Below are 17,628 nucleotides of genomic sequence, written 5' to 3'. Positions count from 1 at the left end.
TGTGCACATGTTTTAGAAATTCAGAATATATTTCTATGTTGTAACAAACAAATTATTTAACTCGCAACTTGCAAAACTCACATCGATAGTATCCTCTTTGGCGATACTAAAAATTATGATTTTAAGCGTGTGCAAAGGTTCATCAACGACTATGGGCGCTTACTTAAGGAGGGTGTATTTTTCTAGAAGAACCGAAAAAAATAAACTCAATTATTTTTTTTTTAATATTTGGTTCATTATTAATTCTAATATCAAGTGCGCATGAGTACTAGCTTTTTCTGTTGCTTTATTTTGTTATTTCTCTTTTTTTCTTCATATTATTTTACTTTTTCGTTCTTTCTTTCTTTCTTTCTTTACTTTCTTTATTTTCTGTCTTTTTTATATCACTACATGTTTATCTCAGTGTAAAATTATATATACTGTTAAATGTATATTATTGTCTTGTAATGCTATGTACTTGTATCATGCGTTTTAAGTTGGATCCTTGATCCCATTGTCGTTTTAAGTTGGATCCTTGATCCCATTGTCGTTTTCAAAATAAAATATGTTTAAGTTAGTAACTTCTATAGCAAACTTCCTCATATTTTTTTTTATAAACGCTTATTCTCTCTTTTGATAACAAAAATCCTTGGCCAGTAGTGAGCGATCGAAATTATGTCGCATGCATACCTCGATGCGGATTTACATAAGTTGCTTATGGAAAAATAAAAAAAAAGTAGTAATCACTTTTGAATATGAGACTGAAAAGAGCAAGTAATTTCAGGTTAGTTCAACAGACCTTTCCTTCATATGAATGTAGAAAACTGTCTCTGCTGGTCTTGTTCTTTTAAACATACTACAAGTTTTTACTTTTTTAATTTAAAGGCTGTGGAATGCAAGTATAAAGCTTGCACTTTGTCTTTTTTGTTTGTTTGTTTGTGTTTTGCATTGTTTTGTTGTTTTTTGTTATTGTAATTGTTGTTGTTGTTATTGATTAATACAAAATAAAACACAATAAGTTTTCATACAGGAATTGTCTTCTTAGTATACATAGTCCTGTAAGGTCTGTATTTTAAAAATTATTCTGTCAGAATGCAAATATTTGTTCTAAGCTATTTTGAAAATGGTTTTTTTCTGGTTTTTTTTTCTAGTGAAAAGCAGTCAACAGTTTGATGTGAAAGCTTTCTACCTCTTGCATACAGCTTATCAATTTGATTTTCATGTATAGGTATATGTTATACCAGAGAAATCGGAAACATTCTTAGCAAAACAAACATGCACTTGCGACGTGTTTTCTCCGAGTGGGACGTTCCTTGTACGCCTTATCCTAATAGGTCGGGTTAGTGCCAGTTTCTCAAAGCCATTTAGTCCAAACTGGATTTTGACGGGAAAATTCGGGAATTTGATTTACCTTTTTTTGGAAAATTGTGTGCAAATTTTGGAGAAAATGAGCAAATGATAGCCTCCTTTTACAAGTTTTTGGATCGGACCTCTCTCTTTTCGTAAAATCTGTGTCCGCCAATATCGTACATTTCATTCACAGAGTGACATTTCATTCACACAGTGAAAACCTATCTACCAATGGTATGTATCTCCCGACAATGAGAATTCCAAGTAAATCGGTTGATTTAGAAAAAAAAAGTGTTCACTTATACATGATGCAAAAAGACACCAGTCGCCAAGAAGGTCTCTTTTATACATTTGAAAGCCTTTGCGTTCATTTAATCATAAAGGTCAATTTAATTTCTTGTAATTTGAGGGAAAAAAACATCCAAATACTTACACAATAAAAACTAATGAAAGATATTCGTGCAAATTTAAAATCTTTTAAATTGAAATTAAATGTGTTTTATATTTGGTTTGGTAAATATACATTGTTGGACTGAAAACTTTTCCAAGATTTAAAAAGTACCATATGTATGTGCGTTGGTGGTGTTTTATCACAGGGAAGTTAAATGCATCTCGTGTGATGGAGATCAAAATTATAGATATACTGCTGTTTCTGGCCAGCAAATTTTGGTGAAAGGGATCCATGCTTAATTAATTGGAATCATGGAGCAACAGAGGCCCCAGTGATTATTTGTGTAGGTCTATCTGTGTGTGGATATGCCCCAGCACTCAACAATCTTGCCCCACCTATTGTCAAATAACTCCGCTGCATTGTGAATACCAATTCAGATGCTAGAGGTTAGGATGGCACCAAGACAGAAAATAGCTTGCCAGACAATCTTTAGCATTGCTGGAGTAAAATTTGCCTCAGATTCCCTCGTTCATCTGATTTCAGTTTCAACAGATGAAAGATTATCATATCAATTCGATCTTTATAAACTTTAATCAAAGACTTTATGATACCATGTTTACTTTTCTCTTCTTTTCTGGACTGTTTATTTGTTCAGACACATCTTCATTTTTTTATCATAATTTTTCATTTGTTTTTCACATTATTTCTTCTCGTTTTTTTATACTTTATACGACTTTTTGATTTTTAATTTATATAACATTTGTTTCTATCTTTATAGTAGCCTTATTCATTCTTTCTCTTAATTCTGTCTACGTTTTTCTTCTTCACCACCATTCTGTTTGCTATCAATACTTTCTTTCTCCTTTTTTCTTCACTATCTTTCCTATCTCTGTTTCTCTAACAGTTTCTTGCCGACTTCAGTAAAATTCAGATGGTGTGTGTTGTGGTACTAGCTTGTCTCTTACTTGGATTAAACAACTCCATTAGAACCACCAGGTAGATAAAGGAAGACGCCAATTTCAGTTTTTCACGAACCTATTTGGTTTGAAAAACGTTTCCGTCATAAACATTATCAAATAAAATATAAATACAAAAGTGCGAACTAATTGTAACTATAAGGAAAACCCTGATTTGGAACTGTCACATTTAGTTCATTCAATGGAGTACACATTACTTCATCCAATGGAGTATACGTTGCTTCATCCAGTGGATTACACGTTACTCAATATATTTTCTTTCTTTAAATGTCAGAATGAATCATAGTTACAAGGTACAAGTATATAGTACATACAGCATAAGGAAATGCGTAGGCATTCAATGAATGCATGAATGAATGCTAATCCTGCACATATATAAAAAGACAACATCTAAACTTCACACAACTTAGAAATGGAAATTCATGCAGTTAATAAAAAAAATAATGTTAATCACTTTTTATACTTTGTACTTCACTAAGTATAGATTTTATTTTTTTTTTCGTCAGAGCTAAAGATATACGAATCCATTATGATGCATACACAGTGGCAGTGGGATACGGCAAGGCCAGATATGGAAAATGAACATTCTAACACAGTTACCTACATATATTAAATCAATTGAAAGAATGCTTGTAGGTAAAAGTATATACAAGTACAGATTGTATGCTTATTTTTTGCCATTTGAAAGCAAACCTTTGTTTCAGTAATAATTATGAATTGTTAAAACTGAATCCTTTATTTTGGATCCTATATTTTATCCTTGATGATAATTTAAAAAAAAAAAAATAGAATTTTGGTTTGCAGACATCACAAGTCGACTTTCTTATAGTAAAGGAAGAATTCCGTCCACCATGTCCAAGTTGGAACATATATACGAGCTTTTGGAGCTTTTTGAAATACCTAATTCAACATCGCTTGAGTACAGACAGCGAGTTCAGGACTCCACCGATTATGGCTGAGGTCAGAAACCTAGAACCCTATAACAAAATTTGGTAGGAAGGGACAGAGTTAGATTTCAGATATGGGTTGTCGTGTTAGTATGTATATTTGGGTCCTTGATTTTGAGTGGTGAAAATCTTGAATGCAAGAAAACTGTATATTATCGTGCATTTGTAAAAGGCAGAATTATTTATCATAAGAAGTAATCGGACAAGGATTTTTTCGATATCTTTTTGGAATAGTTTTGACTCTTATAAACTGCCGTTCAATAGTATTAGGTCTATAAAAAATCACGTCAGGCTAATGATATCGTCAAATGCTTTGAGCACACTGCATTATACATCAACTTATTGAGATTGTAGCAGAGAATTCGTAACAACGATTTTCTGTTTTATTTGTTAGATGTTTAGGTTGCAAAAGTCAAACGTAAAATTGAAATCCTTAAAAAAATGCATTACAGAGAGCAAAAGTCATTCTAATTTATGCTTTGATGAACTAGCCTACTGCAACCCTGATGGTTCTCCAATGGAACTCTTTGCTGCCGCTGGAGACTTCAGTTGTGCCGTACGAATCAACCGAGGCTGGTAAATTAAGTGTAGGCTTAACATCGACCAACTCCGCTAAAGGATTGAGCTGCGCTGAAAGAATGGAAGCAGCCGAACCCGAAGTCTCAGGTTAGACTTGACGTCGGCCAACTCCACTTAAGAGGACAACAATGCTAAAAGAGACGAAGCAGGCGAGGCAGATGAACTAAGCTCAGGCTCGACACCTGCCGAATCCATGGAAACATTTATATATATGTCATTTGTGATTTGTAATTTGTGACGTGCTGAAAAAAAAGAGGATCAGTAGCCTTATACAAATGAAATAGTGGTGGTACATGTGAATAAGAAGTTGTTTTAACATATACTAGGCTCAGCAGCTTCATGACTAGATACTTAAATAATCTTGTAAAATTGGAAGATTGCAGGTGACCGATGGACTAAAGTACTTAACAAAAATACAAACTGTATTTCTTAAAATCTATGACCGTTATTTTAATAGTACATCATACGAATATTAGAAATTAAAGATACATATCTAATACTAAAAACATAATAATTGAAGGTTACATAATGAGTAAAAGTTGAATATCGCAAAGTATCAACTCAAATTATTTAATTTCGAGAGGTTCGCCGAGGCTCGTATGTTTAACATTGTTATAATGTTGAAATCAAATAACGAGAGTTGATATTTTGCAATATTCAAGTTGAATTTCATTCATTATTCAAATTTCACAAGTTTTTCTCTATGATTCATTTGGCCGGTTGATACTCGGTATCTGCCATGTCGGAAATTTTAGCGATAATCCGTGTTTGATATCACCAGTTGTTACGGAAGAACAATGTTTAGACTGGTTCCCGATCGCAATATTCAGTATGTTACACATATACAAATCTCGTGAGAGTGTATTGCTAGTAGATAATACCTGGAACGTAGTCCCGGGAACCAGGATAGAACAACGTAAGCTTTCGATCGGTCGGGTTTTGTAAAAATGATACACAACCATACAACAACCAATCACAACGGCGAGTTTTTTTCATATCACACCGTCGGAATATGTGATATTGCAAATATTTAGCCGTCCAAGAAGTAGATAAATCACAGAGAATATACTGAACTTTTCAAAGAAATTTACACAGAGTATACTCTGCAGAATTCTTCCTATTGATATAGAGAGAGGGTATCGCGGGGTACCAACCTTTCATTTAAAAAAGTGCATAGAAACAAGTCATGCCAGTCACTTTTTAAGTCAAATTACTGGACAAAATTAAAACAATGTCAACTAAGGTATCGAAACTTATGGCAAGCCAAAGTAGGCAAAAATACCTGTTTATCAATATTTACAAATATTTATATATATTTATATAAGTATATTTATTTATTTTTATTTCAATATTTATAATTCAATGAAAAATATTTGTAAATCATTTATCTATATTTATAATTCAATCTTAAGTACTTATAATTCATTTATTAATATTTATAAATATGGCAATTACAGATATTTATAATTCAATTATAAATATTTATAAATGAATTATAAATATTAATAAATGAAATATGAATATTTATAATTCAAGCCAAAGTGGAAAAAAATGCTTATTCATAAATATTTATAAATAATTATAAATAGTTACAATTGAATTATAAATATTTATAATTCATTTATTATTATTTATAATTCATTTATAAATAAATTAATATTTATAATTCATTTTTAAATTAGTCCTAGGATATGACTCCTTTTCAACAATTTAGTTTCCATTGAGTTGCAATATATTCTTTACAGCACCACTGACTGGATCATTTGGGACATAAATTATATTTAGGCTAGTAGTCGTAAACTTATGTCCTGTAGGCTATTTGACTAGGTTTGTCTAGATTTTTAGATGGGCTGGGGAGGTGGACAACACCAATACATTTTTATATTTAGGATTTGTTTTTATTGGAAAACATATTTAGAATTAGTCATTAATGTATCAGGCATTTCTCTTTTATAAATGGGATGGATTGGATCAGTGCTTGTTGTCATTTAGAGAAATAGAGTTTTGTCACTGCAAATTGGATTTGAATGGAATTTGTCCTATAAAATAGCAAACTGTTCTGGGTAGCTTAACTCATGAAAGCTACAATGGCAACTTCAAATAAGTGGTAGAAATTGCATATCAAGAAATTCACTCAAATTACTTCCGAACAGTTACACTAAAAGAGGTTTCAAAATAATAAAATCATTTCTGCTTGTTTACAATAAATGTTTAACTTCTATATAGTTTTTCATTTGATTGTGATGCTTTTAGTCTATTACCTAATTTAAAAATATATCAACAAGGAAAAAAAAGTTTCTTCAAAAAGTAAGGGGAACTGAGGAAAATATGCCACTGTACCTCTTCTCAGTACTGATAAGGAAAATAAGCTTTACACTAAATATTTGGTGTATTAGCTTAACTTTCAAAAAATATATTTTACCTTAAAGTACTTGGCATTGTTTGTTATAAAATCACATTACTGTTTTTTTTGTTTTTTTGTTTTTTTGTTTTTGTTTTGTATTGGCCAGTACGCCATAATAACCTTATTCCCTGGCATTACTTAGTAACAAAAAAATAATAATAAAAATCAGTGATTGGGACACGTGTCATTCATAACATTCAAGTTGCATATGCTCCATAAAATCAGATTTGTGTAGAAAGATTGTTAAAAAAAAATGGTCCACTGAAAGTTCTGAATATAACAGAAAAAAATGAAAATGTGGTAACTATTGATTCTCTTTCATTTGCTGTTTATTCATTACTCAAAATAGTTTCTACACTGCAAAGCAATAAATTGCATGATAAAGGTTTGATAGATGTATAGCCATTTCAAGCATGATAAGTAAGTATCATTCCTAGGCTGTAGACTGCGGTGTTCTACTTAAAAGAAAATGAAAGTAGGAGGGATATACATGTTAAAATGGGGGGGGGGGGAGTGATGTTAACTCATGTACACACCCACCATAATTGCTAGATAAGCCAATGAGGTACAGTATGTTTTGCTCACATAACTGATCGTAAAATCGATTTAGCCAGATTAAAGTACATAAGAAAAGATAAATGTTTACCGTGAGAACTCGTGTGCCAACACGTGCCAAAGGATAACATTTTAGGGGAGGCAATCCTTTCAAAACGGAAGAAATAAAGTTGTGCTGATGACGGATAAAAAATCCGGAATTTTCGTGAAAATGTTTTCAAATTAGGTACAAAAAATGTTCCCTATCGAATTTTAGTGTATATAGGCTTATTAAAATTTCTGAAATCATAGAATTACATAGAATATACTCTTTCTTTGACTCACTTCGTCGCTTCGATTATTACCAAACATTAAAAAACTATGCTTTTTGAGCTAAAAATTTCTTTTAGAAAAATGTTTTTTCCATCAGTTTACTTCAATTTGTTACGAAAAAAATATATATGATTCTCTTTCTTATTTAAATTATCTAATTGATAGTTCTTCTCCGAAAATTATGGGAAAGATATATAGTACAAGTACATGTATGTGGTCAACTATCAATATTTTATAAATTCAATATTAGTATTGTTATTTTGAACTTTATTTCACTAGAGACATCATGTGAGGCCATATTATTTTGAATATATAGTTCGATACATACAACAACAAAGAAATTTAATGTATTAACAATCATAAAGTCTGGGTATGCAGACGGAAATTGATCTACAGGCTGTTAAAGGAGAACTTTTGGCAAGCACCCCTTTTGGCCTCTTAATTTGTGCATTTTTGAAAATTTGATGAAAGCTGATTTCTAGGTAGTTGTAGTAAAGTAAAATATTCACAAACACTTGATACTAGATGTTTTTGACGAGATTTATGACATTATTCCAGAAATAACAGTCTTTTACAAAAACCTTCAACTTTTAATATTTCTGCAATTTTTAGGATTTTTTTTTGTGGAAAGGAAGTGGCCACACTTTTGTTCCCTCAAGATATTTTTTAATGAGTTGTAACTGACAAGTATACACAAAATATATGACGAATGAGAATGAACACGCATGTAGCCATTGATAAAAGAGTGAAAAACTACACAAAATCTGGTGTTTTCTAGCCTTTGTAACAGACTTTTGCGATTCCTGCCAAGTTAAAGGGCACTGATGACCGTATATGTTCAAATTATTACCATCAACTAATCAAATCAATTATAAAACACATTAAAGAGTTGGAGAAACATCATTATTATGTATTTCATGTAGACTTAGTTTTTGAGGCTTAATTTTGCCCTCACCGAACAAACTTCTTTGTCATCAAGCTAGAGTTATCTATCTTATGTCGGTTTATGGATATTTATAGTTCAGCAAACACACTGACTAGTACATGTGGTCTCACTATCGTATTAATTTTCCCATAGACTTCTATAGTGAAGTGCATATTTTTAGGATTTCTTAAAAAAATATGTAAATTGATTCAATAAAACTTTCACTTATGTAGCATTTCTAAGGACAAGTGAAAAAATAATTTCCCGCAAAGAAAATAGGGTGAGTCCACGAAGATCGGACAGATTAGTAGTCTCGAACTATAAATAGCCATTTTCCCTACTTTCAATTTCGTTTTGCACTCACCAAACCAACCTTTTCAGTGGAACATTTTTATGATATTATGTTAGATTTTCTTTTAAAAAAGTTCTTCATCTTGTGATGTTTGCTCTATTCTATAAGCCATTGTTCATATCTTTTGATATTAGTTTGTAGAGAGGCAAAAAGAAAATGCACTATATTTTTATAGCATCCATGTTTTGACGTACACCTGATCAGGGATATGCAATACGATACTGGTACCATGTATGTCGCACTGTTTCGTAAATAAATTGTACAAGATAATTCAAAGGATGACATTTTTTCATCGTAAATCTTTAGAAACGAGTTCAAGAAATCAGATTAACTCTGTATTGATTTCAGCTAAACAAGGCTTGTATTCAACGTTAGCTGAAATCAGATATTAATTATGAAACAGTGCACCCAGCAGTTCTCGTGTTAGCAAGCAAAGTTAAAGAAATCACATTGAACAGCATAGCAATGGGCTCTGACGGAGGAAATATACCGAAAAGAAATGTAACTACTAACTCATAATTCTCGGGCTGATTTCATCGAACTGTATTGTGTTCCTGTTAGTATTTTTTAGTAAATAGTTGTTCGATGCATATTTAGCATGTAAACTCAGTTGTAGATATCGGGAACTAAAAATAGATTGTCTCGAAATATTGTGAAAATACAACATTCTTGCAGAATGTATTGAATAGATAGATTTTATTAAATGGTAAGACCTTCTGCCGATGGAGTATACATTTCTTAGTTAATCCGACAACTTCATAAGTTTAGTGGTCGTCAATTTGATTGATTGGTATGAAGTTTTTTTCTCAAAGATAAGACAGGATATCATCAGTTAGATTTCACGTATTCGTATGACTAGATTGACAACCAACTGAACTTGAGGCTCGGTTGCAACATGTAATAGAACTCGGGAAACAAAGAAGCAATTTATCATATAGATAACAATGTTTTATCTAATGTTCCCGGTTTAAAAAATTTCGATAATTCACACTGTGACATAAATTCGGTTATTTCACTATGACTTTCTCCCGCCAAAACGTCACAACTTTGATATCAATCCGCTAATCACAGAATTTAACATTCATGTTAAAAATATCGATCAATCATGAAGAAATCTATATGATAAATAGGATAATTAATTGGTTTCGTAAATAACAAAATGTGATTGCTCGTGCCAAAAACGCTTGAGGATTTAATTCATGCGCGGCACTGATGATAATATTTTGGTTATTCACTCTTTCCAATTAAGTATGGTTCTGCCTAAAAACCAGGCAGGTGGTGTTTCATCATATCTTCAGATAATCAATGAAACTGTATAAATACATTTGTTAGGTCCTAAAACAACTCTTCCTATGTACATATCCTTGGATCTGCTAATTATCGAGAAATATTAATTGACTGGTTTTCGTTTACAATTCTGCCGAAAGTTTTTCTGTACCTTTTCTGTAGTAAAAATTTAACCAAAATCTAAGTGTTAACATCTCCAGTGGGCAACTTTCATTTACACTTTCATTTTTGAATACAGTTTCTATGTGGCCTACTGAAGGATTTCCAGACAAAAATATTTGGGTTTTTCTATGTATCTTGAAATATTTTTTGACTGGTTATTGTGTAAAAATTCTGGCTTGAAATTTTCCCGTACTTTTTCTGTAGTAGAACATAACCAAATTTTAAGTTTTAATATCTCCAGTGGAGTACTTTTATTAGCACCTGTATTTCCTAATACAGTTTCTAGGGAGCCTACAGAAGGATTTGCTGTAAAAATATTTGGTATTAAAAAATGCATGAATCACCCTTTATATTAAAGCTTCTGCCCGGTTATAAGGCAGAGGTGTACTTTTATAAGGCAGAGCTGTACTTAAGAAGCATCCTATTAATATACTATTCTATTCAATGCCTTGGTAAGTCTAGTTGACACACCACGACCTTATATAGTGTAGCCGTAAGATATTTAAAGTCTTGATACTGAATTTTTATATAAACACTGATTTGCACATATATGCATATAAGTGTCTTAAAATATGGAAGAGTTGTAACATAACATTCTTGTAAGAGATTGAAGCCAACGTATTAATGAAAACTCCCGAGTCCTAACAGCAATGCATACAATGGGATGGTTAAGGCGTTCTAAATCTAGTTTCACCCTACCGCAGATTTCATACGCTTGTCCACACTCGGGAATGTTGGACTTTATGTGTCTTTGTGTCGCTATATTACTTTTATAAGTTTGCATGATTTTGAAGAATTGTCATCGTTGAGTTACCGCGGATTTTATTAATGTGTTGTTGGGGCCTTCTACAACTTACTAAAAATGTGTTTACACTTATTGAAGACCTTTTGCTGTAAATAGGTATTCTGAAAACATTTACTGTTTTGTGTTTAGGTTATACGCTGGTGCATTTGTTACGTTTGTAGATGTAGATCCCAGTTTTTTGTAGTATTTCATGTTTCAAGTGCTTAAGTTTTTTTTGTGCTGTATTCTCTTCTAATCTTCAGCTTGTATATGTAAATGTATTTAATTCTGTTGTCGACATTGTGGTTCATTTCTGGTTCATTAACTGTTTTCAAGTTTCGATTATGTCTTTGGATTCTGATCTTCTTGGTTTGTTATTCTATTTTGGTACTTTACTATTTTTTGGCGATATATTTTCATGTTTTATGATACTACTTTCGTATATGTAGAAATTGTTGTCTACATTTCATTGAAACATGATGCTTTTTCAAGCAATTGGAGTTCCTCCCGATAAACGACATCAAAAGTTACATTCAGTAATGAAAGTATAGAAGTCACGCAATGCGTCCTGTACTTTGTATAATTAACGTTTCCGGAAAAAGAGCGTTGCAACACTATAAACTCATTTCGTCGACAATAAATCGATGGATCGAGGTGAAAGCAAAATTAAGATGAGATATAAATACATACTTCGTTTAGAATTAATGAGAGATAAGACCATATATGCATGTTGATATAGAGGAAATATATTTGTTTACGTCTATTTAAAACATGCAGCAATGTATAGTGCGGATATTCCTTAAAAGTGGTAGAAATACAGGCAATGCGAGTCAGACTTTCCAAATTAAATCGTCGAATGAAAATAAAATTGATGGTATTATAATTATTTTGGGTATAAATATTTTTAACGCGTAATATCAGCGGCAGAAAATCTTTGGGGTGCCAGAGGGGACCTGCTGGCTTACCTAAAATATCAATAGCATATTTTTCACGAAATATTAGTCCGTCTTTCGGTGACTGTCATATTCTGATTAATCACTGTACATGTAAATAATTATGTTCAAATATCATACAATAATTTTACTCGAGAATACTTTGGATTTACTCATCCCTGATTGCATTTTAGTCTGGAAAGTGAATTTCGTTTCAATTTAACATCTTATAGTTACAGATTTTGACATCAAAAAGGGGAATGGGTGTTTCATGTACTGTACTGAATATGGTCAAATATAGTAATAATTATAATAATAATAATAATAATAATAATTATAATAATAATAACGGAGCGTAAACTATGGGGGCAATTCATATGCGTCAAAATTCAAATACATGAACAAAACCTGGAAACAGGTAACAAAAAAAATGTACATACACACTGCAACGAACCGGATAAAACTGATTACACATAAAAAAAAATGAGAATAAGGAAAAAGAAGTAGCCCCCCTTCCCCGCAAAGCTTTCCGAGAAATTGTACCCTTTATTATCCACAAAATCTAATGTATGTTAGCTTGCATACCATACTCACAAACAGTTTAAACAACATTAACTGCAAAGTCCTACATACCTACTGAGATTTTGACAATGTAAAATCGGAGAGGTTAACTAGAAACAACGAATAATGACATCTACTGTTTTTTTAATACTTTCATTGTATCAAAAATGACGATTACAGTTTAAAAACAGTCGGAGCATCTGGAATTCGGTAATGAAAGTGTCAATCTTACATTGTTTTTATTCTGTTTGTCCACGGTTACCAAAAGCAATTATTGCTTTACGATTTTTATGCTACGCACATGCAATGAATTCTAACCTAATTAGAAAAAGAACCATATTGATTCAATATCCATGGTTGCTTTGAGGTACAGCTGGGTAAATACGAGGAAGACAAAAAGTCCATAAACTTGTACGAAATATGCATCTGCTAAAATGTCGTAATTTTGATGTGTTTGTTAAGTTTATATTTTTTTTATTTGCTTTGCACCCATCTTCATAAGTCAAGATGGAACCTTTGATGTAAAAGATACGCCCTCTGTTTGTTTGAAATGTCATGTTTCTTTTCTGTACAAATTAAGTGTCAGTCTCGGTAAGAAGCAGGCAGTGGGTAAAACATGAGATGACAAAACCCATCATTTAGAAAGTGTAATTTGACTACATGTATTTGTACTATCAGAATCAAGGAAAAAAAGACAAATTTTCCATATTTTGTTAAACTGAGTAATGCACTGAAAATAAACATTTCAAGGGCAGAAAACTCTGTCAAAAACCTCATTTTTCTAACATTCTATTGAAAGCTTTCTGAGCAAATCCAGTGATGCAGAGATCAAATAATGGTCTTTTTAAATAGAGAAAGCATCATTGAGTGAAAATATAATATCGGATCGGCGGATTTTTGACATGCATGTTTGATTTTTCCCATTTTGCCTGATTATTACACAAACTTATACTTATGAAACAATTAGTGTTCATGAGTAATTCCTTCAACTATTTGTTTTCTATTGGCTTCGTTTATATATTGGACCTTATTTGTAAATGGTGACGAAGAAAAAAATGGATTTGATCTATAGGGATGGAATAAAGCATCAAAAAGCTCAAAGCGTTTGGATTGATGGGTAAAGGACCGATAGAATGGGATAAAAGAGGATCTAATACACATTAATATTGCTTCAGTTTAAATAAGGCATCTCTTCAAAGTAAATGCTAGTGTGTCATGATTGATATTCCTCTATGGAAGAGATTTTGATCAAATTACGTGTTTAACAAACGTTTTATTCGTTTTCCAATTGATTAGAAAGAAACCTATTCATATTTTGAATTATTAATGTTTTACCGTAGTATACAAACTTCAACTAAGAACATTTTTTCGAATAATTTCCGATGTTCATTTTCTCAATTGGTGTGCGATTCGACCCATAAGCTTATATATGTTCCTATCTCTTGCACATTGGGTATAATTATACGCTATTTCAATGCTTTACACCTCTGCCACCCTCACCTTTTTTGCAAATTAGGTCAGTACACCGGAAACAGCTACGCAGATTGGTAATGAGCAGTGCTTATGTTTGTTGATTTTTTTTCACATCCTGTATGGCAGTCTTTAAAATAAGCGGAGTACATGTAAACTAGGAAACGGTTATAGGTCTGCGGAGGAGTTTGAATTTGTTCTGATACACCACTTTACTTTACATGATGCAAATTAATACACAAACATTTCAGGAGTGCATGAACATTTTTAAATGTCTAATTTGCTAAAATCTTTAAGATATTACACTCTCACAAATAGCAGAAAAAAATAAAATAATTGAAGGAGTATATTACACTCTCACAAATAGCAGAAAAAATGTAAATAATTGAAGGAGTAAGAAACTTGTGTTTGTAGTTAAAATTTTAAATTGTCCACATGTTTAGGCTGTCTAGCCTAACTTAATCAATCAGAGATATCGGTTTATGTATTTCTCTGTAATCTCTATTTATCGCACTACTATATCATAAAGGACTGAAAGAATTATAAAGAGAACCAAGATTCTAGCGGAATCAAAAGAATGCAGGGACAAAGACCAGACATGGAAAACAGACACACACAACAATGAACATAAAATAACAAAACAAAAAACAAAACGAAAAAAAAACAAAACAAAACAAAAACATAAAAACATATTGCCGCTTCACATTTATAATTTAAATATAATGCTTAGTCAAAAATATAATTTCCTATGTCATGATAATGAAATAAATAAACAATTTCTGAAAGGCAAATCAAAGGAACCAAGATTAGATGGGTTACCAACAAGTACACAATCCAGGGATAACGACAAGACAAAGAAAACAAGACACAAAATCAACAGGGAGCGCGAAATAACCAAAATACCACACACATAGAAACAACCCAGACTTAAGTGAAAATTGGAAGCACTGGTTGGGTAAGCGTCCAGAATTGCTGATCGTCATTTAAAGCTTAATTTAGTTCCTATCTTGTAATATTTTTGGTTACTTTTTATGTTTTGCTTTGAAACCTAAACGGTTTTATTTGGTATAATTTTTACGAAGCAATTGTTTCTAAGTAAAGAGTCTGTTTTTTCGTACCTTGGTAACAGTTATATTAGAAATAAACCATTTTTATCGGGTCTTTTGTACTTAAATAACGGGTCATAGACTAATTCATCGTACAATGAGTGTCTTAGTAACGAGTTTGTTTCTTCGTACCTTACAGTTGTATCAGATATGGTCCTCGGTAACGGGTCTTTTCTAAGCGCTTCATTTGTTACGTCCGCTTTTCGCACCATTTGTTACAATTTGTTAAACAATTGTTTGTGTTATGGATTGTTATATGCGCAATATGTCTCCTATAGCAAAAACACTTATATATAATCTGTAGATAACAATTTTTACCGAATATTTGAATATTACACTGGATTTAAAACTGGTTTTGTTATACAAAGAGCCAATTGCAACGAATCGTGAAAGAACATAAATTGATATACAGCTCCTGTTCTTAAGTCTCAATGTTACAAAATTCGCTTATTTATCATTTTTTTAAGTTAAATATCTGTAATTAAAACATCAGAATATAACATAATATTATCACGTCATCATATAATCATCTCCTAGAACCTCTAATGAGGAACTCGGCTATCAAGAACTTAAAATTTATTTCTCTCCAGACCTTTATTAATGTCATATATGGATTGCCGTTAGAGTAATTTGAACTATAATTTGTCATCCTTGGAAATGAAATGAAACTTTAGAGGTTGTTATTCCAGCTACAATTAGATTTCTTTCGTTGTACTGTATGTGACACCAATTTAATTTGAATTCCCGTGACATGACTTTGAAAAATTCAATAAATTAAGGTAGAATGTAATTTATTAACTCTGGTATCTAAGACTTGTCAATTAGATTTGGAGTTAACTTTAAATTAAAGTTTTCCCTTGAAACTAATGAACGGGGAACGGAACCTGATGACGGATGTCTTAACCAAATTTCATGTTTTTTTTTTAACTAAACTGAAGAAATGATAAATTGCAGAAGGGCTAATTAGGGAAAAATAATAATATACATATCTTCGTAACAAAGAATACATATGAATTCAATACATGGTTCAAATCAGATATGACTATACAATAATACCAATGATTTTTTTCCTTACTCCTAACTACAGAAGCACATTCAACCTAGGGATTTTTTCTAAAGTACGCAATTTCGTCTCAGTTTAAAATAGTAACAATTATCGTTCGTAAGAAATACTCATGGAAAAGGTCCACAATTTTCGTGAATGAAAAATCTCAAAAAGTTATAAGCTCCTCCAGAAAAAAAAACCGATGTTAATTAAACAACCGTTTATTACAAATATTGTCTAGGCCTATTCTATTCATTTTTATAGCAAAAAATGTTAGTGCTCTACAGTTTAGGTCAATAGACATGACAGAAGTATTATAGCAGACATGAAATTATGTACATATAAATGAAATATGATAAACTACCAAGTAGTGTAAGAAACAGTAGAACAATAGTAAGAAATACTCATTTTTAAAGAAAGTCACTCCTAATTTTAAAAGCTCTATATAAAAAAAAATCCAAATATTGCACCATTGTCTGACTCTTTCTAACTTAAATAGCTGCAATAATTTGAAAATATAAGTTTTTTTCTTCAAAAATAAGATTAAAAAAAAACATATTTCTTAAAGCTTGATAAAAAGGACATACAAGTATAAAATGGAATTCATCTTCAATATCATTAAAACAACATTGACAAATATTGCAGATTTCTATTGACATTAGTAGATCTACAGCTTTCAATTTCAGGACTATTAGAAGATAATCTCATCGTGGTTAAGAATTTTTGATACATACATGGTACAGGTTTACAAAGATATGGTTGAAGACAAAAAGTAGAAAAAAAAGTCTAAAAGCCCTAAAATACATTTGAGTTAAAGCAACTCAATTTACCTAAATTTTGTCTTGACCAACTACACCATTATGTAAGATGACAATCGTGCTTAGAATAGTCTTATTTTTTCTAGAGATATCAGTTAGAACCTAAGTAAAACTGTCCTTCTCATTTGATTAGAAAATACATGATTGATGCGTCTTCCTTTTTCAATCAGACTGTCAAAATGAAGTGTACCAGGCATCACCGAAACGTTTTAGAGATTGTTTTTTCCCGCATTGGTTGTATAGCTTCGTCATGAAATTGAATCAATCTCGCGTTCGATGCGTGTAATTAATCTAGCATAAGAAAATTGACTTGTTTGGTTAAACTCCATACCGTTTAGCAAGTGGTAAGATAGACTCAATTATTTATCAGATGAAGTAGTTTCTTTTACGGTAATAAGATTCGCATACTCTAGGTATGATTGTATTGCATGGGTTGATTTGGAGAAAATAAGTTCACAACATCATCACTAGATTTCCCTGTCTTTCATGGTATTTGCTCATATTATGTAACATCATTGGTTTTCCTTGATTCGTCGAGCTCAATGATGCGGGTAAAATGTCAATATAGTTTTCCTAGAAAAACCGCCACGCCAAACGTATCGTTCAGTGTCTTAATTTAAAAAGAACTTTTTTGTCTAATTTGAAAATTTCATTAATATCAATAGAACTGAGAGTGACACGAAACATTTGTG

The 17,628-nt window shown here is 31.6% G+C and overlaps 1 protein-coding gene and 1 long non-coding RNA gene across 8 annotated transcripts in view; one reads left to right on the top strand and one right to left on the bottom strand.

The window, feature by feature from the left end:
* Nucleotides 1-7,331, bottom strand: part of LOC148627847 (uncharacterized) — a 34,587-nt gene extending 27,256 nt beyond the window's left edge. The window contains exon 1 of the long non-coding RNA XR_015921678.1: nucleotides 7,274-7,331. This is a non-coding gene — a long non-coding RNA (uncharacterized LOC148627847). The remainder of the gene's footprint in view (nucleotides 1-7,273) is intronic.
* The window catches only part of LOC148627846 (uncharacterized), a 38,246-nt gene extending 28,758 nt beyond the window's left edge, over nucleotides 1-9,488 (top strand). For 5 of the 7 annotated variants that reach the window (XR_015921677.1, XR_015921676.1, XM_088580279.1 and 2 more), the window contains one exon: nucleotides 3,204-6,444. The gene's annotated coding sequence lies outside the window, so the exon portion shown is untranslated. Of the gene's footprint in view, nucleotides 1-3,203; nucleotides 6,445-8,946 lie in introns of those variants that run through there. The other 2 variants (XM_088580304.1, XM_088580297.1) reach the window with 2 other exon arrangements.
* The last annotated feature ends 8,140 nt before the right edge of the window (nucleotides 9,489-17,628 follow it).

This window comes from Perna viridis, chromosome 1, assembly GCF_037379345.1.
Source record: "Perna viridis isolate PV_CMFRI_1.1 ecotype Kerala chromosome 1, ASM3737934v1, whole genome shotgun sequence".
In the NCBI taxonomy this organism is placed as follows: domain Eukaryota; kingdom Metazoa; phylum Mollusca; class Bivalvia; order Mytilida; family Mytilidae; genus Perna; species Perna viridis.
Note: the sequence above shows the minus strand (reverse complement) of the source record. Positions and strands in the feature narration are given on the sequence as shown.